The sequence below is a fragment of the Anser brachyrhynchus genome (genome assembly GCF_964034855.1).
Source record: "Anser brachyrhynchus genome assembly, chromosome: Z".
Taxonomy (NCBI): domain Eukaryota; kingdom Metazoa; phylum Chordata; class Aves; order Anseriformes; family Anatidae; genus Anser; species Anser brachyrhynchus.
In genome coordinates this window covers 21316527-21339821 of record NC_137697.1, presented here as the reverse complement: position 1 = coordinate 21339821, position 23295 = coordinate 21316527, and the positions used below count along the sequence as shown (strand labels likewise).

Below are 23295 nucleotides of genomic sequence, written 5' to 3'. Positions count from 1 at the left end.
AAACAAAGGGGATGCTAAGAAAGAGGCAGGGCATGCAGAAAACTGGAAGAACTATTCCCCTTAATACAGCATCACTTCAGTTTAATCCAAGTATGAAACTGCACACTCCATGTGGACAAGGGAATTGAGTGCACCTTCAGAAAGTTTGCAGACAACACCAACCTGGGGGGAAGTGTTGATCTGACGGAGGGTAGGAAGGCCCTGTAGAGGGACCTGGACAGGTTGGGTCGATGGGCAGAGGCCACTGGGATGAGGTTCAACATGGCTAAGTGATGGGTCCTGCACTTTGGTTAAAACAACCCCATGCAGCGCTACAGGTTTGGGGCAGAGTGGCTGGAAAGCTGTGCAGAGGAAAAGGATCTGGGGGTGTTGGTCGATGCTTGCCTGAACATGAGGCGGCAGTGTGCCCTGGTGGCCAAGAAGGCCAACGGCATCCTGGCTTGTATCAGGAATGGTGTAGCCAGCAGGACCAGGGAGGTGACCGTCCCTTTGTACTGTGGTGAGGCCACACCTTGAGTACTGTATTCAGCTTTGGGCCCCTCAGTACCAGGACATCAAGGCCCTGAAACGTATCCAGAGAAGGGCTACGAAGCTGGTGAAGGGTCTGGAACACAAGTCCTATGAGGAGCGGCTGAGGGCACTGGGGTCTGGAGGAGACTCAGGGGAAACATTATTGTTCTACACAACTACTTGAAATGAAGTTGCGGGGAGCTGGGGGTTGGCCTCTTCTCACAGATAACTAGTGGTAGGACTAGAGGTAATGGTCTTAAGTTGCACTGGGGGAGGTTCAGATTGGAAATCGGGAGACGTTTCTTCTCAGAAAGAGTAGTCAGGCACTGGAAAGGGTTGCCCATGGAGGTGGTGACATCAGCGTCCCTGGGGATATTCAAAGAAAAGTTGGACGTGGTGCTTAGGGACATGATTTAGTGGGTGATATTGGTGGTAGGGTGATGGTTGGACCAGATGATCTTGGAGGTCTTTTCCAACCTTAGTGATTCTATGATTCCTATATTCCAAATAAGCCCAGGTCCCTGCTCTTCTGCCTTGGTCATGTCTTGACCAAAAGATTTTACTTCTGTAGACAAAAACCTTGTGTTTATTCTTTAGTCTACCTGCCTGTTTCCTGTGAAATGCCTCTATACCTCTCCTGCAAACCTCCCTTTCTCTTATGCAGATGGTAAGGAAGAAGGTGGCTGCTGTAGTAACCCTTTCTTGGTGGAATCTTAAGGTAAATTTAAAAATATTCTTGAATCCATCCCTTGTGATTTTATTAAAATGATTTATTTTCCTTAGAATTGTAGTCCATCTGCTCAAAACCTGAATGTGACTGTTTTTTGTTGTTGTTATTTGTTTGTTTGTTTTTCAGAATAAGTTTGTGTTTTTACTCAAGAACTCACAAGGGACATGTTATCTTTCAGAATCAATTCGTTTCAGTAAAATATAGTTGGGATAGTTCAATGTGTACTTGTGTAGAGAAATGTTCCTATTTTAATTAGACAGTCAACATTAAATGGATTGCAAGAACATTTTTCTATCATTCTTGCCTGGGTTGCACACATAGCCTTTTATTTTGTCATCACATGAAAATTTTTTAATCTTTGGTTTCCATGTGTATTGTACACAGCCAGTTTAGTTTATCAGCAAGAAGGTGCTGTTTCCTAACACAGGATGCAATTTTCTAACACAAGGATTACTGAAAGGGACAGAAAAGTAATAGGTATTTCTTTTCTATTCTTCTGTTTGTGTTTCACACTTGACAGCAGTCTATGCATAGTTCATTCTGGTTTTCCCCTGGGTCGCTAATCAATAAGTCAGTTTCCTTTGCAGTTTGAATCTTTTACTGAACAACAGAGGAAAATAAAAGCATGTTAGAACGTAGGAAAACATGTATATAAACTCACAAATATTAACAGGAAGACTTAAAGGCAGACAACCTGTCAGAAATCACTTACAACCCTGCAGAAGCCACACACTAGGCATGTGCAGAGTACAAGGCAAGGGATGGGGGCTGGCTGCATCTGCTTGTTACCCACTTCCTTCTACACATGAGTATAGTTTGTAGTTTAATGCATTTTGGAGAGATAAACCCAATTACTTTATTCGTTAATAGAACTGGTGGAATATTTGCTCATTTTGAAAAGTAATTTTAATACAAAGCCCTATCTGCTGTCTTCACCTTCTCTCATGTCTTTGCTTTGGTAATAGCACTGTATTTGTCACTTTGCACATGAGCTGCCAGTGGAATTGCTTGTAAATGTATAAAGTCATAAAGGAGGAGCTCTTAATGTTCTTTGTTCACTACTGGGTATTAGCATCTAGTGCAACAAAGTAATAATATCACTTATGGTCTTTGATGCCACAGCGTTAAAAGTGTTGGAGATAACAGTAATAAATATGGTAACCTGCTACTATTCATAGAATCTAAGTGCAAAAAGGAGTTCAGAAGAATATCTAGTTTATCCATTTCTCCCAAGACAGAGAAATCATCCTGAAACAGATATTTTTCTGACTTTTTCTTAAAAGGCATCAGTGCTGAGGATGTCACCATCGCCCAAGGCAGTCTGTTCTGATGCTTCGCTATTCTCATAGCCAGATATTGTTCCACACAGGAAGGTGAGTCCCGCCTGTAAGACCCCCTTCACCCACTTTATTTTTTGCCACCTCGATACATCAACTTGTGGTCTCTGCATGAGAAGCGCACGCAGCCTCGCGCTGTTGCCGAGAAGTGCTCCGGGCACACGCTACGAGAGGACAGCAAGGAACAAGGATGCTGTGGTCCTCGGGTGGCCACAGGGCCTGCTGCAACCCTTAAGAAACGCACCATTTCGCACATCCTCCCCTGTTGCCTCTCCCGAAACCCCATCTTCTGGAGCAAAGTGCGTGCGGGGGTGTCACTCCCTCCCTTTTCCCCTTCTACCGGCAAAACAGGGATCGCTCCTGCCTCCCTGCCACCTCGCCCGCGGTGTGAGGGGGATTCCCGTTGCACCCTCTCCCCCGGCCCAGGCTGCTGCCTGAAGGGGGGTCTCCCCCTCCCCATCTCCCCCACGCCTTCCACCGCCGGCGGCGGCTGCCGCCCCCCTCGCCGCGCCTCCGCGCCGCTCCCCCTGCCGCCGGCACTGCAGCACAGGCTGCGCTGCAGCGCCCAGCTCCGTTCCGCCCCTCCTCCGGCCCGTCACGCTCGGCGGCACCTGCGGAAGGCTCCTCGCTCCCTCCTTCCCTCCGTCCCTCCCGCAGCATCACACCGCCAGCGGGAGGCAGGAGGCGGCGGGCAGCGAGGGGAGCCACCGGGAAGCACCGGTAAGCGGTGGTGATGCTACGGGCAGCAGGACCGCTGCAGCTGCCGGGCAACTTTTCCTTCTCTATTTTATTTCGTTTATTTTATTTTACTATTACTATTATTATTATTATTATTTTTCTTTTCACACGCTTGCGGCAGGGAAGGACTTCAACTTTCCCACAGGACGTAAGAGGGGGGTTTGCTTGCCTGCAAACTGGGACTGGGGGGAACTCTGCTTTGGGCAGGTCGGGCGTTAAAGGGAGTGCGGGGATTCCTGAGTCTTCCCGGCTGCCGCTCACTTCAGCTGTATCCAGACCTCACTTGCTTTTTTTATTTTTTATTTTTATTTTTTTATTTTTTTGCACAGAGTCCTGGTCGCACAGATGCGAGGCTGTGTGAGTATCTCATCTCGGCTTTTTGAAGCTGAGTAACATATTAAGGCTAACACAACTTTTACACACTAGGGGAGCAGAAACCAGGGGGTTTAGGTTTGCAGAGACTCCAGATGCTTGAAGAAAACAAGCCTGCAAATATCCTAGTGGTACGGATGGTAAGGAAAATCAAAGATGCAGGAGGCGAATAGAGATTTCAGCTCCTTTGGGAGCCAACACTTTCTAAGATGTGTTTAGGAGGGAAGAGGGAGGGTCTCAGGCTATGCAACAGAAAGGAAAAAATAAAAAAAATAAACAGTTTGAGTGCTTTGGAAAACTATGTTCCTTTTCTTACTGCAGGCTGCCTGTATGGATCATGATTCACATTGACTACGCTGGGAGAATAGTTTAGCACTCACCACCCATAAGGGGAAGGGGGGGACTCCCTTTCTTACAGCTTCAGGAAAGGAGTTTTCCAAAGCACACAAAGTTACTGCTTTCCTACCACTTTGGGGATTTAGAACCTGAGAGGTGTCCAGGCAGTACACGCAAAGGAAGCATGGAGTTGGTTTCTTGGACAAAATCCTTACTGAAGTCCAGGTCCTGGGGTTAGGAAGACCAATGGGATAGTGAGGGCTTTGGGGGGGGGAATGCAGGGCAGAAGAGCTTGAGAGATGCAAAGAAAAGAAGAGCCAGTCTGGCAGCCCTGAGCAGTGGCAGGACACTCCAGGGACCTCAGGGTGAGGTGACACAGGGGTAATTGAGCATGGAGGGCACTGATGAGTCTTGGGTGCCTAAACTTGCGAAGCACCATGGGTGCCCAGTACATGGGGGTGAGAGTGGGAGCTGAGTCATGGGGCTGGGGTGGCCACAGCACATCTGTGCAGAAAGGTGGGGGGGGGGGGGGGGGGCGAGGAAAGAAGAAAGAAATGAGGAAGATGCATATAAAATAGGCAGGGAGGAGGGAGATTGTCTCATCAAAAGATGTTGAGATCATCCAGAGGCTCCTCAGTGATTCATAGTATCCTGCTCTCCTTCCTGTAAAGAGTTAGGAGGCTGCTGAGTGTATCTCTGATAGAGATGGGGGGATTGCAGAGGTTAGTACAACACAAGGGAAACCTACCCAGACAAACACAATTGGTACTGCTGGTACTTGGGCTGCATTGCACTGCAGTGCAGGGAGCTCACAACAACTTCTGCCTTAGGAAAGAGGGGGAGAAGCTAAACTGATCTGTAGAGGTGGCACAAACCATGCCAAAGACTATTGCCTTGTGAGAGAATTGTGGATAGTATTAGATGTTGAACCATAAGGAGATTTTGGAAGGAACTTCCTGATGAATTTACAGTTAACCACAATGGATTTCAAGAAAAACAAACAAACAAAAAAAATTAAAACCAAATAAAGTTCTCCAATTAGAAACATTGTTAATGGTATACTTATGTTGTAAGTGTTTTTGGTCTGAGTTCTCTAAGGGAAAGAGCCCTGGTTTACTATGCCATATGTCCTTCTGAATTACTGAAGTTTTACAATGGATTTTAATTTCATGGATTGAGGTCCTTGCAGGAAGAAAAACTACCATTATGATGTTTTGTATAATATTCATAATTTTCTCTGTAACTAAGCATTTTTTTCAGCATTTTCATAAAGAAGAAGGCACCGTGATAAAGCGGAGACTCCATTCCTTCCCCCTCACCTAGTCGTTTTCTGTAATTTTACTGAATGATAGCTTGCCTTAAACCATTTCAGTGATTATTTTGCATGTATTTTCCTTCCTTCTTTCTTTATTTTTCTCTCTCTCTTTCTTTGTTTCTTTCTTTAAACATCTGTTTTTGTAATGTAAGATCAGGAAACGTTTCTTTTCTAAATTCCACAGGAATGTAGAATTCTCTAAAATATAGGCATAATATATTCCAAGTGGACTTAAATGCATGTATTTGGAGGAAAGCTTCCCATAGGCCAACTACTGACAAAAAGACAGTCTGTCAATTAATGTTATTGATACACATGATGGCTCCAAACATCTTTAAATGATGTTTGAAAGAAAGAAAGAAAAAAAAAAACCACAATGGTTCAATATCTATATTTCTGAAGCTGTATTCCTATTTTTAATTCAATAAAGATGGCCCTGAATATCAGCGACACAGGCAAGACATAGGCTTTCTCTAATGGCAACTTGAAGTAAAATCATGTCATTGCATTCTGGAAGAGTAGATTGTTATTTGGCCAAATGAGGTCAAGACAAGTGTTTACTGATTCTATATTTCAGAACTCTAGTTAATTTTTAATAATAGTAAAACACAAGAGTGCTGCCTTTTTTTTTTTTTTCTTTCCTCCTCAGTTCCTAAGAGCATGCAAGAAAGATGTTTGCAACAAAGGAAGATCACATGAAGTGTTCAGTTAAATGTGTAAAATATAGTGTTATCAGTGTTATCACAGGTGATAACATGAAATCTGTAACTGAGATTTTATGTACCTGTTTATGTAAGATTGCATAAGTTGCTTGCACTAATGCCTGATGTCAAATGAATTTTTAAAATGATGTGGGGACAAATGTTTATCCACAGTAGTCCTGATCCTCCTTGTTAAAATCGGCATGAATCATGTTGTAGATTTCAGTTGGAAGCCGAATCAATCCAGCTATATAGTTATATAATATGTGTTGTGTGAAAATAGTATTAATGGATTTCACATCCTCAGATATATAAAAGTTGTTTTAAGCTCAGAGGCAGATCACCTGGGCTGCACGTTGCTGTGAATCTTTGCAACCCATATGCGTCACAGGATGCATATCAATGCCTGCTTAAACAAAAGCTCATCAATTAGATTAAATGTGTTTGCAAACCCATGATAGGGAACCCACAGCTGCTGCCACCGCCCCTGTATTATGTAGTGCATAATATTTTCATCTTAGAATCAGCGTCTTTTTAAAAGTGATACAGAGGGCTGAATTTAGAGCTTGTTTTCTTTTAAGTGTTTTTAAGCAACTAAATGGAAAAAAAAGTAATTAAAAGTGTGCTCAAAGTATTGACACCAGTAAGAAAACAGATATTTAAATTTCTCTTCAAAATTAGCAATGTTTCAGGTTTCAGTCTTGAATTAAATGGGATAGATTCTCTATTATCTGCATTACAAAATATGATGGGCCTTTTTTTTTTTTTTTTTTTTTCCATAGCTGCAAAAACAACTGTTACAGGCTTTTAATTTACCTTTGATTTTGTGTATCACTATGTTGTTCTTTCAGAGACATTCTAAACATGCAAAGTAACTATTTTCCTGTAAATACATAGGTTGGCAGCCTGTGGATGTGCTAGTCAGGCTTGGTCTCAAAATACCATTTTTATGTCAGTGAGAGACAAATATGTACACATTTAATACTATCAAAAGCTGATTTCTTTAGTATGATTATTATTGAAATGTCCCATTTCTAAAAAAAATCAGATAGGGTAAAGCAACATAAAACATGTAATTTCCTTCTCTGTGGCTTGAACTCTCAGTCAACTTCCCCACCAAGAGAGGCTACTAAATGTTTAAATGCTGCAGACATAACAGTTGAGTTGCTAATGGTGTAATACAGTTTACTAATTAAGATATTGTAATACTGTTTCATTCCCAAGACTGGATCCTTACCTTTGTCCGCATTTCTGCTGAGCATCTGCTGACAGTGAAGCCTCAATATCCATCAACAAAACATCAGATTTTCACGATTAGATGGGCATTCCTTCCAAGTATTTCTAACTGAACTAAAAATGCACAGTAGCAAAAACATGAATAATACCTTACATGTTATGTTGCCGTTCCAGCACACAGGGCATATAGCATCATATTGATCTGAGATTCATGAAAAATATGGTGTTGCTGCAGCTTCGAGTTAGTTTGTCAGAAGCAAGATACTTTTAAAACAAAGCATAATCCCTGTAGCTGGCTATCTCCTTCTTAGCAGACTGTTTTTGTGGTCATGGACCTGTGGGTCTAGTTATGTTCTTTGCTCTAGGACAGTAGTCTGCGTCTCATGAGCACATGTAGGTTTTTGACTGAAAATACAAGTTACAATGAATGCAGTTGGTAGCAGCACTAAACCATCCTATAATCTTTTTTCCCCATTAATACCAATACAAGTTGTATGTAGGGAAGAGCTCTGGGAAATGCATCATGGAAGCTGATTATTTAGAAATACAGGTAACCATGAATCCCAGAGGTGACTTTGCTTGCAGCATCTGATAGTGCCTCTGGGTCTTTAAGTGGCACCGTTTTCATGCCATGTAAAGCTGGAGGACAAACTTCCCTTTCTGTAAGAGTAACAGTGCTAATCCCAAGAAGCTGTTTTTGGAGACTGTATTTCCCCCATGTCAGCCAGACATTGCTGCAGCCTTACAAAATAAGTGGTCTTCCCAGCCACTCCTAAGGCAGAGAAATGAGTGGTTCCTCAGAACAACACTTCCAGCTGGAAGTCACTGCTCTCTGACGTAGGTTTCTGTTGTTTCTTTTTTATCTAGATGAGTTCTTTTAATCCTGCCTCTTTGTCAACTGACTGTATGTCTCGGATCCTTGTTGTCTGTAAAAACAGGACCAAATTCATATTTATTTTCATTAAAAAGCAAGGCACTTGAAAATTCCATCACAAAATATATCCAAGCACTACCAACAATAAAGATAAGATCAACAGTATATTTTCCCATTTCCTGATCATGTTAAAAGATCCCTGAAGGGCATTTGTAATCTCTTTCTTGTGTAGATATGAAGGCAACAGATACTATTTTGAATTTTGCTTTTTAACTTGTCTGGTACAGATTATAGAAGATCCAATAGCACAGGCTTGTTAGCTCTCTTTGAGGGGATTTATGGATCTGTGAATAATTGGGGTGCTTCTTCGCAAGGCAGACTTTGTTGGTCCTAAAAAGGAAAGGTAAGATGAAGTATTGCAATGGTCTGTGGTTCTAGAAAATGCATGTGGTTTATTTTACAGAGCAAAGTTCTCTCTCTCTCTCTTTCTTTTTTTTTTTTTACCTGTTTTTAATCAACATATTAAATTAAATTCCAAATGCAGAGGCTGAATGCACCTAAAGTTAATGTTTCACATGTCCTGGCCTCCTACTTATCGTATCAGCATCTAGATATGCAAGTGATTATGACTTTTGCTTTTGGACAATATTGTGGGTGTTTAGACATCAGCTCTCATGAGCTGGACTCACTGTCTTTCTTGAAGTGTAGCTGGTACACAGGCTGCCACTAATACCAGATTCACTTATCTTAATAACATTCTTTCTCAGTGCATGAGCAACACCTGATTTTCAAATAACTCAGCAGTTACTTCCTTTCAATTTTCTTAAAAAAATCAAGCTCTGACGATAGGGAGAGCATCAAAGAAAAATGCACGTAATGATGTCAGATAAATGACCAATACGCTCATTACTGTGTCTGGAAATTTTGTAACCGTGATCTGTTCAGGATAAAACAGCAACGTCAACAAAGAAGGAGTATTAAGGCTTATGAGAGCCTCTGCTATGCATATGGAGCCTGTCTTTCTTTCCCTCAGTATGGCTTCTCATCACTGGCTGCAGAATACTCTAAATGAAACAAAGATGTTTACAATAGCTGGTTTCTGTTGAAGTCTAGTACATCAGTATGATGCTCTGAATGAACCACAAACATGACTGAGATTATCGTACAGTGTGGACTGGGATGCAGGTAGATTACCCTTCATTCAAACCTAGTTTAACATTTGCAAGAGATTTTCTGCACAGTACTACTGCAAACAAACATTGGAGTAATTCATATCTGAAGGGACTCCTTGAGGTCATTTTGTCCAGCCTACTTCTAAAAGCAGGGCCAACTTTTATAGTTAGATAAACTTTCTCAGGGCTTGTCCAGTCAAGTCTGTGTATCTCCTGGAATGAGAATCCCAGAGCTTTCTGTGCAGCCATTCCAATTCTTTACCACCTTCACTGTGAATTTCATTTCTATTACAAAGTGGCAGTGGTGAGAGAAGCAAAATTGTCCATACTAATATTTATGTAATTTTAAAGCAGAAGGGAATAATTATTGCTAGTGAAGCTGTTGATAATACATCCTGGGGCATTGTTATCCATAACCACAAGGTTCACAATAACAGTATACGTTAAACTCAGGTCCATTTTGTCATAATACCGGCGTTGGCAGAGAAAGGCCTTTAATTTTTCTTGTAGAAAACATTTTCTCTCTTACAAAGATGTTACTGTGCTTGATTTTTGGACTGTATTAATCCATGCAAAATATTTTGAGACATATAATACTGAATGCCTATAAACAACATGAAGATAAGTGAGTTATCAAGTGTGTATAAGGGCTCAGTGTCAGTTTCTAAAGATGTCCTCAGTTGTGAGAGGAGGAAAACAATATGAAATTATTACAATTCTATGTACATACATTTATTCACTAACTTAAGCCCCAATATACACCTCAGAAATTCCAGCGAGCTGAACAAAATGGCATTCTGTGTGAGTTTTGCTCAGAATCTGTCAGTATAGAGATTTTGTTGGATAAAAAGAGCTATATAAATTAATGATCCTTTTTCTCCAGTAATTATTTTCTCTTTGATTCTAAATAATGTCTTAACTACTTTGAGAATTAATCATTTGACCAGAAAATGTATATCCTCCTAATATTCCATATACTAAGAGATACTTTAAACTTGCATTTAAACAGAATTTACATGATTAGCCATGGCAGATATTGTCATGTTAATAGTCACAGAAAAACTCAGATAGATGTGCTTCTCAGTACAATAAATAATAAATAATAAAAAACCACATCGTGTCTATGGGTCTATATTTATAAAAACTTATAAAGGTTATGAAAGCATACCTTCAGTTTTAAAGAGGAAACAATATGTTTTCTATATGTCCCTTTTTATCCTTTTGTATTTGTATATTACATCTAAAAGAATAAAGTTGAAAATGACCAAAAGAAGAATGAATTTTAGAGGAATTAAAAACCTTTTCCTGTATATTTTATTCTTTGCGCACTTTTCATATATAGCTATTTTCACAGATATCTTGTAATTTAGAAACATTCTGCATTCACAAAGATCTGAAGTAAATATAGGAGGAAAGCATTAAAAAAAAAGGGGATATATTGGCAATCACTTTCAAATGTTTTTAAAAACAGAATCATAGAATCATAGAATATTGTTCTCATTGATGGCATACCTTTTGTCCCATTTGTCATGATGGTCTCATGTGGCCTTACTAGAATTTATGAGGTGGTACTCCTTTTGTTTGCATAATATGACTATTTCTAGGTAAAATTCAAAAAAAAACCAAACACTTTTCCATATAGCATAATCACTACACGGAGTGAGTAGTCGAAAGAATAAAAGTTTTGTAGCATAACAGTTGTTTTTTAAATTTAAGGGTACACAGTGTAAAGAAGAAATTTCATTTGATTTGTACATTTTTTATATGTCGTTACTGTGTAAAAATGAAAATATCAGGTCAAATCACTCTGACTTAAAGAATATGCACCTCTTGTAAGTGTACAACATTCAAATTTTTAAATGAGTTGAGATGTCCACATTTGCATAAAGAGGGGACGGTTCCTATGGCTGACAGCAAGTGAAACATATTTCATTCATAATACATTCTTTGGTGTTCTGAGCTACCAAATGAGTCTCTGATTAAGATACCAGTACTTGAACATCTTGAACCAAACAATAGCAAATACACAGAGATTAAAAGACAATTGCATCAGCATTGTTCTCTGTGTTTGCTCAGATAAACTACAAGGCCAGAAAAAATAAATATACCAATCATCCAAACATAGTTTGGATATAAAATAAAATGGGTGTTAATCAGCTAGAATGAGTCCTTGTGAAAGAACATGATTTATCTGGCCCTATGTGGAAACGGTAAAACATGCTCCTACCTTGAGAACCTTAATCACTAAAATCAAAATCAACAAAGCATAAACATCTCCTACAGTATGTGCTGGAGTTACGGCTTGGCTATTCGCTCTCTGGCCATGCAGTTGTCTGTTCATGGAGAAAGCAACTGTCCAAGATGTGTCCAACGTGATATTCATTATTAGTCTATAAACAACCCTAACACTAGGGTATTGGACACCTCACATCCTTCCCTGGTTTTGGCTGGGATAGAGTAAATTTTCTTCCTTGCATCCATACAGCACTGTGCTTAGGATGAGAATAATGCTGCTAGCACGCTGATGTTTCAGTTGTTGCTGAGTTGTTGCTTATGCTAAGTCAAGGACTTCTCAGCTTCTCATGCTGCCCTGCCAGTGATGAGGCTGGGGGTGTACAAGGATCTGGGAGGGAGACACAGCCAGGACAGCTGGCCCAAACCATATGGCATCACACTCTACCATAAAATGGAGGGAATTGGCTGGGGAGGCTTCTGTTGCTTGTAGACCGACTGGGCATTGGTCAGCTGGTGATAAGCTGATGGTATTCTGCATCTCTAATTTTTCCACCCCTTCTTTAAACTGTCTTTATCTCAGAGATTAAAGTGTTCTTGCACTTTTTTTTTTTCTTTTCAATTCTCTCCCCCATCCCACTGCAGGAATGAGGGGTGAGTGAATGCCTGTGTTGTGCTTAGCTGCTCACCTGGTTAAACCACAACACCTCTTCCAGGCAGTTTTATTTGGAGTGCTGATTTATTTTGGACTGACTAACTTTGTAGAGATAGTGAGACTCCCAGAAATTCTCCTCCAGTTCACTTTTGTTTAGCATTTAAAATTGCACATTGCACTTTATTTCTGTTGTAAAACAGCATTATAATTTAGATTAGAAAATGGAAGAACTTCAACATTTTCTGAGATATCTTTTAAATGAAGTGACCAAGGAGCAATTCAAGAATAACCCATGTTGGTGCCTTTTATTGTACCAAAGCCTTTTTTTGGCTTATCAGTCACTTTAGAAAATATTATGGTAGTCATACCTTTGACTTTTCAGTATTTGTGAAATTTCAGGAAATCTTGCTCAAATCCCTTTCTGGGATTGCAGTTAATAAAACAAACAAACAAAAAAAAAAACACCAAAAAAAAACACCTCTGAGTAATGGTTATTTCTCATATTTGTTTCTCTATCTTGGCAAATTCTATTCTCTTTATAAGGAGAACTGAATTGCCACTTGTGTGATGCTCCTTCTCTGACACAGAAAGCTTTCTATGACTTTGTAATAACTTATAAATGATACATATCATCTATACAGTACTTGGATAATCTTACCATCTGAGATACAGTGAAGATTGTTGTAGTGATGATACATAAGCGTTAGTAATACTGATGACAAACTTTGCACCTGGTAGGGTTTCTGTTTAACCTCCACTCCTTCCCTCCTTCCCTCCCTCCTTCCCTCTTTCTTTCTTTCTCTTTCTTTCCTTCTTTCTTTCTTTCTTTCTTTCTTTCTTTCTTTCTTTCTTTCTTTCTTTCTTTCTTTCTTTCTTTCTTTCTTTCTTTCTTTCTTTCTTTCTTTCTTTCTTTCTTTCTTTCTTTCTTTCTTTCTTTCTTTCTTTCTTTCTTTCTTTCTTTCTTTCTTTCTTTCTTTCTTTCTTTCTTTCTTTCTTTCTTTCTTTCTTTCTTTCTTTCTTTCTTTCTTTCTTTCTTTCTTTCTTTCTTTCTTTCTTTCTTTCTTTCTTTCTTTCTTTCTTTCTTTCTTTCTTTCAACATTTAGTAAACATTTATCTTCCATATGTTCTTGGAGCATAACATAGAAGTTTCCTTGTTATGACCAGCTGTACAAAGTAATTAAGTAGAACAGCACTCTGGATAGAGAAAATGTTTCTTCCAGGGGAATTAGGCATCTCTGAGAAGAACAAATGTTTGCTAATTTTTGTATTTATAGTAATGAATGGGTTTGGTGAATCCCTGCTATACAGTCCAGAGGAAGGAAAGCTATTTCCATTATTTGAGAGACTGTTGTAAAAAGTCTTTCAATCTGTCAGTGTTGTGACTTCTCTCAAAGTAAGTATTCGTTATAGAAATCACCAAAATAATTTTACTCAGTATATTCACTGACACATGAATAGCTTAAGGGCATGACCTGATAAGTATTAATATCCCACTTAATGTTTTAAAGGATATGTGTTATTTTGGTAGGGATAGGAATAAAATGTTTACTGACTGTTCTAGGCTCTTCTAGAGCTTAGTCCATCTTGGTCTTTCAGAAAAGAACTGCAATATCCACCCAGTGAAGAAACACGCTGGCAGAAACGCACAGCATTTGTTTAAGTATTAAACTCAATTTTATTTAATAATCTAAAACAGTTGAACTAAAAAATCTGTGTTGCCTTTGATCTTTAATACTTTAGTAATGTGTATTTTTAATTAGGAAACCTTTTAGATCAGTAAAACTTTCCAAGAATTTGTATGGCATAACTGGAGTATGGTTGATGCAAAGGGAACTGTGGATGTGCTTCATAACAGCTCTGTAAACATGTAGAGTTTTTTTAAAGATCCAGGCAAGTGTTAAAAGCACAACTAAAAAACACTCTTACCTGTTGGTTTAGTAGTTCTGTAACAACACAGAGTGGAAGAGTTATATACTATGGCTGTGAATTTTGCTGTTGAAATGTGGAGGTCAGGAGGCGAAGAGCACATGCAGTGGGTAGAAAAAGTATGCTGATTCAAATTCCTGTGAAATTTTGAATTAAATTAAAAGCTGCCTTTCCTTTACAGGAATGCCCCTTGTTCTCAGGGTGCAAGCAATGAGTATTGACCCAGCGCTACAATCTGCATTACTATAAATTTTTTATTTTATTTTTTTTCAATGGAGGCTAATACACATGCATTCAAGGAACTGAGCACTTAATCAATGTGATGTATATCCTGAGGCCACCAAAATGTGATGCTTTTAAAAGATAATTGTAGGCTATAATCAAGAACTAATTGGGTGATGAAGCAAGAATTTATTTTTTTTTAAATTGCTTTGCTTATTAAATTTAAACATTTATGACATATGATTACTTTTTGTATGTGTGTTTTATTGTTTTTGTTGTTGCTTTCCAAAAAGGGAAAGTGACTTTTAGAGCTTGGTTGCTGTGTTTTACTGGGACTTAATTTGTTTATTTTGCCTACATTAAAGTTATGTGTCTGTACAAACACAGGTGAATTGTTTGTTCTTATACTCTCTGCAGAATATTGAGTATATGCTCCCCCAGCCATGAAGTAGGCAAGAGTACTGCTTGCAACAGGAAACCGATTTCCATTATTAGTCAGCTGGCACTGGTAGTGTATGGAACATTTTCTGTCCTTGAATCCAAAAAATTGATATGAGTCATCTAGGTGCCCTCTAGTGGGTGAGTGAGGGAGTCTTAATGTCTCTTTGGAATATGAAAAGTGATAATAATAGGCCAAGCCTGAAAAGAAGAAAGATGGAAACACATTGGTATTAGTAATGTGGAACATTTAAATACTTTGCAGCCCAAGTGCTAGAGAAGACGTCAGATAAGCCTGCCAAATGTGACTAGTGGTACTTCAATGTGCTTTGAGAGTGTGCGTAATTGAGGTGTTGATAAGGAGATTGTCCACCTTATCTGTGGCATTCAGGGGACATTATTGATGTGGCACTGTTTCCCTGATTTACTGATAGTAGCAATGTCTTTAGTTACACTGAAAGCAAAAGTGAGCATGGTACCTCTAGGCAGTCCTATATTTGAGTAACAGCTTGAGTCAGTATTGGTTTTATTCAAGGGCAATATCATTAAAAAGCGAAGGTGCAAAACAGGGATAGCAATTAATTGGGTTGGAGACAGAAACTCAAAGTAAATATCTTCAGACTGCAGCTCAGCCAGGATGGTGACTTCTTCACATTTGAGGTGTCAGAGAGCAAGAACGTTGTGGCTGCAAATCTAGCACAGATAAAAATAACTTAGTGAAAAGCTCAGAAAACTTTGGGGAATGCATATGTTTTAGGGATTGAACCACTCTGAGGATGGATTTCAGGAAATTACCAGACAGTTTTTATTTTGTAACATGTATTCTTGAAATGTGTTCTGTTTTCCTGTCAGGCACATTAGGTGCTCTAAATACTACTGATACTCCATTTTTTAAAAAAAACCATGGAGGTAACATGAAAAAGTAAACAAGCCTGCTGTGTACTCTTTCTCCTAAATGTTTGTTTTATCTATTTATACTGAATCTTGCGGATTAGAAGGGAATCATTAAAATGACTGTCTACCTCTCTGTCTGCCTAAGATACTACAGTCCACATTGTTATAATAAACACTTTTAGAAGGAACACATATATTAGAGAGCAAGTTTTTTCTTTTATAATTTTGTTTGTTTTGCTTTGTTTTAATATTATGCAACTATTGCTCATCTTTCCCTCTGTAAAGAAAATTTTTTCCTCATTTTTATTCCAGTTCCTTTTCATGGAATCCCTTTTAAGGGGAATTAAGAAAGGAGAAGAATTTATATATTCAGTCTCAACAATTGGCAATGTTAATATATGTTGCTCCCCCTACAGAGCCATGATGTTAATAGGTTTTCTTAGTGTGATCCAAATCTAAGATTCAGCCAATTGAAGACTTATGACATCAACCCTTCCTGCCCTTGCCCTATATGTGATAGAATATTGTGTGCTTTGATAATATTTCTAATAAGTTAGTTGTATGGCAGCACAGGATATCAAACCCATGGTCCCCAAGTGCACCAGCTTCCCAGAGTTATTGTTCATTCAGCCTTCTGTTCTTTCAAGAGTTTCCTTTCAATGATGTTTTTCTCCTTATGTATTCACTTATAATTTAAAAAGGATGAATATTTACAAATTCATAATCCCAGTTAATATTAAAAGTTGTGCAGAATTTTGTTTTTTTCTCACATGTTTTTAGCATGTGTTCCTGGTAAAATGTTAAAGATATTAGCTCTATAAAAGGTGGTACATATTCTGTATAAATCCCAATGGCTTCAGTGAGAGCATTTTAATTACTTCTAATCCAGTCCCAAATGTTCACCATTATCATTCCCTGCAAACAGCCTTTTCAGACTTGAGGAGTGTGTTACTGCTTTATGTGGCAGAAGAATGAGATCACAGACAGACAATAGAAGCTTGATGCTAAAACTGGCAGTTTGGCAGCAAAAATTGCAGTGTGTGTTCCCCATGTCTTGCCAGAAAGGAGAACTAAGGCAAAGTCTGTTTATAGACTAGATTTGCTACATATGCCAAAAGTGAGCTTTCTACTAGCCATTCTGATAAGAACTATAATCAACAATTACTAATGAAAAATATTGTCCTATTATCCAATGTTTGTCTTTATCTGGTTGTTACTGGAGATTTTGTAGACGGTCGTTTTGGTCACAAGAAGCTTCAGACATCATATATTCGAATATAAATTTCTGTATGTATATGATAGTTTTCAATCTTCTGGGGTTTAGAAAGGCCTACAGATTTTCCCAGGGAGATATGGAATCCCTTGTTGAGAATTTCTGCCCGCAGTCAGTAGTATTAATACTTGCTGTTAGTGAACTTTGACTGACTAAAGTGTAGTCTGCAAGTCAGGCACATACTCTGAGTCTCTGTGTGGAACCCTGAGTGCCCCAGAAGACTTTGTTTGCCCTCCCATGTCTCACCCAGACTGCTCACTGAGGCAACGTCTGCTTGATCATCCCAGAGCTCCATTTAAACTCAGGCTTCAGTGTTTGTGACAGCTACCAAGGAGCAGGAACCATGAGGCTGCTCCAGGAATAAACAGGAGGCCTAAGCCTAAGGGGACCAAAGGTCAGGCTGGGAAGCACCATGACTGATGGGAGACAGTGCCTGAGCAGGGTAAGGAGAGGTGGTGAGAACAACAGTTTCCCATCAACAGGCTGGTGCCTGCTACACAAGATGAAGTGGTGTTACGTCCAAGATCTGCCAAAGAAGTCCAGTCTGCAATTCAGGATTAGCAGGGTACAGAAGAAAGGCAACGTCCACCGTAGCTCAGGCATAGTTGGGGTGCCCCGGTCTGAATGCTCCTGAGCACATGGCAGAGGTTGTGAATGAGTGTGTGGGAAGTCCCAGGTGAGGCTGCTCGGGGTCACTAAGGCCTATTGGGGCACTCAGGACTCTGCCAATTTATATGACCTAGTCAATTAAAACTCTCAGTCAGAAGAAGGAAAACCAATTTCAAAGTAGGTAAACTGCAGGAAGATGGTCAGCTTTAGTTTTGGGTATCAAGTATTTCAAGAACCAGACTAAGAATTAGGATAGGAGTAAGTGAGAATATTGAAGATCTCAGTGATCGAAGTGCTGCACATGCCTTTAAAGCACACACAGAAAAATGTCAGGTGTCATAGTGCTTTAAAATAAAATAAAAATGGTTCCACATGGCAAAATTTATTTCTGAGATGCTTCAGCTCACCACACCTTGTTGTTGTGAAAAGTTAAACACAGGGAACAGAAATTTTTTCAGGTTGGCAACCAGTCTACTTTCCAAATAAACTGAAGGAAACTTAATGAAATTGAAAAAAAATATTCACCAGCTCTTCTACCTTCATTTTCTGCCTACTCTATGCTTTAAGCGACAGAGCACTGTGTTTGTTCAATTGTACTGTCCACCCCTACGTATTCTACCCAAGGGGAGAAAGCCACACTGAGGTAGAGTTCTGATTACATAATGCACTCTAAGATGCGGATAGATCCTGTTTTAACAGAGGTCTAGGTTGCAGAATCTGGAAAGCTAGGGGCTACTGCCTTGCCAGTATAGAGTGTGTTCCTCAGTCCTTTATTTTGCTCTTTCTATGCTCACTTCTGACCCATAATCAAGACTACAAAATGAAGGCTTATGATGTTTAGTGAACTAGGTAGGGATATAAAATACAAGCTCTAAAATATTAAATCTGTGAGTTAATGGAAGCTCTACATCTGCAACCAGTTAGATTAACTATTTACTATAGGACTTTTTTTTTTTTCTTGTAGTTGATGAAATATTGCATGTGCACTTGTACTGTGTAACTTGCAATAACAGTGTGGTTCAGGTTAACTAACTGAAGAGACCTAATTAACCATGTTCGTAGAAGATGATCCATTTTGAATGTGGCTAAAATCTGAGTTCATCAGAATCTTTAGGAAGTCTTTGTTTTCCAGAGTGGACTGAAATAACGTAAACAATTTGTATAATTACAAATCAGTGCAGCTTAAAATTATGGGAATGGATTTTTAGTAGCAGCACTTTTTTTTGTCAATGTTATAGAAAACTTGTTATTTCCTGTCTGAAGGTTAGGACCAGGAAGCCAATGAGTCAGACTTAATTGTAAAAGATTTTCCACCTGAAACTGTTACATTTTCCCCCAGGGAGAGGTAAAATTTTATGACTGTATGAAATCACTTTTTTTGAATGCAACTGAACTACCACATTATTTGGATAGCACTTTCCATAATCTTTAATATCTGAAGTGCATCTGAAGCAGAGGGATAAGTTACTGCAGTCCTGGGCTTTTAGTACAGAATTTACTGGTTTTCGTTAGCTCACAGGCTAAAGGTAACTTTTTGAAAAATGTTCTTTTCATCACAAGGGTTTTCTGATAATGACCTTAGAAAGAAACTTCCTAAGTCTCAGTCTGATCTTTTAGAAGTGTCTTTAAATGTTTTTTATTTACAGTGTTCCGTGTTTACCTTTAAAAATAAAGTGTTGAAGGAACAGGAAGCTAACTGTTGGTCTGTCTGGAGAGAGCTTAATTTACTCAAACAGAAAAACAATAGATGCATCTTCTGCTTTGTGTCGATATACTTTCATCGGTTTTCCTTTCTTACATATTTTTTTAATGTTTATTACACATGTAGTCACTTCCCAGAACGACTACTAATATGTAGTATGCTGTGAATAGTGAGAATTAAACATTTTGGGGAACAGCATGCTTTCTTGTTAGTTTATGCTTGCAATACCTGTGTCATTTATGGTAGTTTACAAATGTTTTCCACCAGAGCAGTTAAATCCTTTATGCAGAGATTTGCTGACAGTACAAGTAATACAGATAGTTTGCAGACATTGGAATCAAATTTAAAAATGACTGATGCTTTTATATTTTACTTTGCATTATGAAACAAACTAATCACATCCAGTAATGTTGCCATTACTTGTCTTGAATTCCCAAAGCTTTTGCTTTGGGAATAATATTGTTAACTCCTTCCAGTCAGTCTGCTGGTTAATTTCTTTCTGTGTTTGTTTGACATACATCAATGATGTTTTCTGTGTAATTTTTTATTTTTTGCCATTTGTATATCAGCTTAAGATATCACAGTAAAAACACTGCATGTGACAGAGTAGCCAGCCAAAATACAGGAAACAGTCCTAGGAAAACCCTGAAATGAACAAGATGAAATATGAAAGGTTAGTGTACATTATTTAGAATATGTACAGTATAGGTTTTTCAACCAAAGAATTTACAAAGTACCTTATTATTTAAAAGAAACGGAGGAAAACTAAGGTGGGTGTGAAACCAAATTACTTTGCAGAAGAAATTTAGCAGTCGTGCTTGTACTTGCACAAAAATGTTTGGGAAGAACTTAGGCATGCAAGCTATTTTTTAAATAAAATAATCTGTTCAGTAATCTCCTTCCTTTCTTTGAGGTATACTTGCTGTTTTAGATCTAAGAGTCTTAGCAAGTAAGATAACAGTCTGTAATGCTCCCATTAACGTTAGAATTACTATTAAAAATGGTATGAAAATGATGAATGAGATGACCAGACATGTTAAGACATTATCAACTTTTAATTATTTCAGATTTAAAATCAAAGTATACAAATCTTTGAAATTGAATTCATACTCAAATATACAGGAAAAAAAAAGCTATTTAAAAATGTATTTTGAAAGCACTAAAAATGCATTTTGCCAAGGTACCTGTTAACTGTATATTATCAGCCTTTTTTTCATTACAGTCCTCTATGAATGTTCTTCCTGTCATTCCTGATTATAGCCGATTTCCCATATTGATGAATCACCATGTCACAGGCTCTGAAAGTCATTGTTACTTTTTATGTGCAAGTACACTTCTTACCAACTGTGCTATTGCCTTTTTTTGCATAATGATCTGTGCCTGATGTTTTCAGATTTTTCCTCCATAGGTAGGTAGCTTACTGTTTTAATTTTGATTTGGAATTGTATACTGTCAGTAGGTTTACAGAATAACACAAGGAAGAAATAATCTACAATTCAAAGAGAAATGGGGGAAAACAACACATATTCATTTTAAGACATATTGTGACCCATGTCAAGTAGAGCAAGCGACCCAACTTTTCTGTCTCTACTCTCAGTTGTCACTACTTCAAAGCAAGAAAGAGAAAATAAATGATTAAGTATTCTCCATTTGATTAATTAGTTTGTCTAAGATTTGTCTAAAAGTAAATTCTTGTGTTTCTGAACATTTATAGTCTAAAGCATTTGTTATATACTATATACCATGTATATCCTAACAGCTATGTTATGTTATACTAGAGGCTATATGCCATCTAATTTTGCTTTTGGAAACAGAGCTAAAATAGCAGGTATGTTCAACCAAAGTGAAATCACCAGAGATCAATCTTTTGAACTACAGCAAAATCCTAATAATATTGCTAGTCAAAGACATGTGGCAGGGGAGTGACAAATACCTGATATATATTTAATTACTCTTCAGATCTGATTCATTTCCAAATACCTCTCCAAGACGAAATTAATATAAAAACTGAAGATTGTTTTCATTTTCTTATAAGGACAATGGTTGTTTAACCAGTTTTGGCTAATCCTTTAGGCTTTGTGACCTCTTGGTATGTGTATGCTACCTACACATAATATATATATATATGTATTTATTAAGAGAGATATACATATCTGTACATATATATGTATGACGGCTTTTTTTTTTTTTTTTTTTTTCCCTAGATTCACTGTAGCATTTCGTCCTCTTCATCCAGGCTCATTTAATTTTACTATACACTGGGAAATCTTCCTCTTTTTCCCTCTCATTATTTAGGTCAAATTGATGAATGCTCAGTTTCTCCTCAGATTCCCACAGCTGAAGCAGTGAAGCAGTATCCCACCAGAGAAGCTTAGTATGTCATTCTTGCTTTTATTATTTGTCTGTTTTTAAGAGATATTTTGGCAAGAATACTGGATGAATACCAATAAAGAAATGGGCTTTCAATCACAGAAAACTATATATAGAGCTTGTCACATTTTTTTTTTTTTCCCCAAGCAGAGACAATGCAAACACCTTTCATTCAAGGGGAGCAGGTTAATGTGCACAGCCAGGACTCTCAGAACTAGCATCAATCTGAAGTTGAGCTTGGGAAAGAGAAATAAAATTGAAGTAGCAAGTTCAGTAACTTCCATGATGAAAATATGGCAAAATAAAATATTCAAGAAATGAGAATTATGAAATCATAAAAAGGATTTTATTTTCCAACTTTTTATATTCTGTTACAAACTATAAAAAGTAACACACAATAATAAAGATGAAAAAGAATATGCAGTTTGAGAGAGTGGCAAAATATCTGGAAAGGTTAGAAAAGCAAGGTGTTAAAATATTAATTAACATTATGCCAAGGATGCATTACCCTCTTATTACGGTTTAGTGGCAGCAACAGCTGATTCCCAGGGAGAAGGACAACATGAGGACAAGCAACAGAGATGGATGGAACTGACAGATAGTATTAGCTCAGAAGTGAGGGCAGTCTGGGAGCTCAGACTTGTCCATCTCAGGGACTATGCGCCCCTGCATAGGGACACACAAGGCTAACTCTTTTCAAAATGTTTTTCCCAGTGGAAGTTAACACTGTGACCTTGTATTTTCTCCTGAAATGTAAATAACTGTTCCAGGGCCAATCCCAGAACTCAGTTTGTACACTAGCTTTTTGCTATTTCCTCTCCATTCTCTACTGAAATGCAGGGTGATTGTTTTCACTTGGTTCTGACACCTGAAAATGACAAAAATTATGGGATGTGCATGCACGAATTAAGAAAATGAATTTTCAAGAGAGGTATGAGAAGAAAGATAACTCTTGGCTCCAGTGGGAAATAAAATTTTCTTTAACTGCAGAAGTCTGAGAAGTGCAAAATTATATTTAAATATGCTTGTTTAAAATAAAATTTTGAAAATAATGAAACGCCACTTTTCCCAAGGTTTGAATAATCATTTCAAGTACTATGGTACAATGTGCAACTTCATTAGCTGTCACTGAAGAAATGTGGTTTATGTCATCCAGTGTGGCTTAAGTTTCCCCTTGCTTGATTCTTGTCAACACACTGAACAAGCCCATGCATTTTAGTAACCACCACCCAACACAGATCCTGGAAATGCTCAGTTAAGAGGATCACAAGAACAGGAAGAGTGCTTACAAAGCAGATTAAAACAACAGTGTTGGAAGAGTGTTCCTAAGGTTCTGCTTTGCCTGCAGTCACCCATTTCATGAGAACTAAATTTTCAGTGCTTTCCATGTGAAAACAATAAGTATTATCTCCTGCAAGGAGACGGATTGTGATTGCAGAACCAATAAAAAGCAATTAGAACTCTGGTACTCAAGTACAATAAGGCAAATCAGGAAAGCAAGTAATTAACGTTAGATTAAAAAAAAAAAAAGGGAGAGAAAAAGATTAAACTTTTTTTTCTTTGTATGTTATTTTTTGTGTTATTATTTACTGTGTAAAAGATACCAATACATTTCAAAGTATGTTCTGTTTTTGCTCAGATGGCTTTTCCTAG

The 23295-nt window shown here is 38.1% G+C and overlaps 1 protein-coding gene across 8 annotated transcripts in view; it reads left to right on the top strand.

Annotated features, from left to right (window-relative positions):
- The first annotated feature begins 1339 nt into the window (after positions 1-1339).
- Positions 1340-23295, top strand: part of SV2C (synaptic vesicle glycoprotein 2C) — a 119670-nt gene continuing 97714 nt past the window's right edge. For 2 of the 8 annotated variants that reach the window (XM_080574710.1, XM_080574706.1), the window contains exon 1: positions 4543-8552. The gene's annotated coding sequence lies outside the window, so the exon portion shown is untranslated. The other 6 variants (XM_080574712.1, XM_080574705.1, XM_080574704.1 and 3 more) reach the window with 6 other exon arrangements.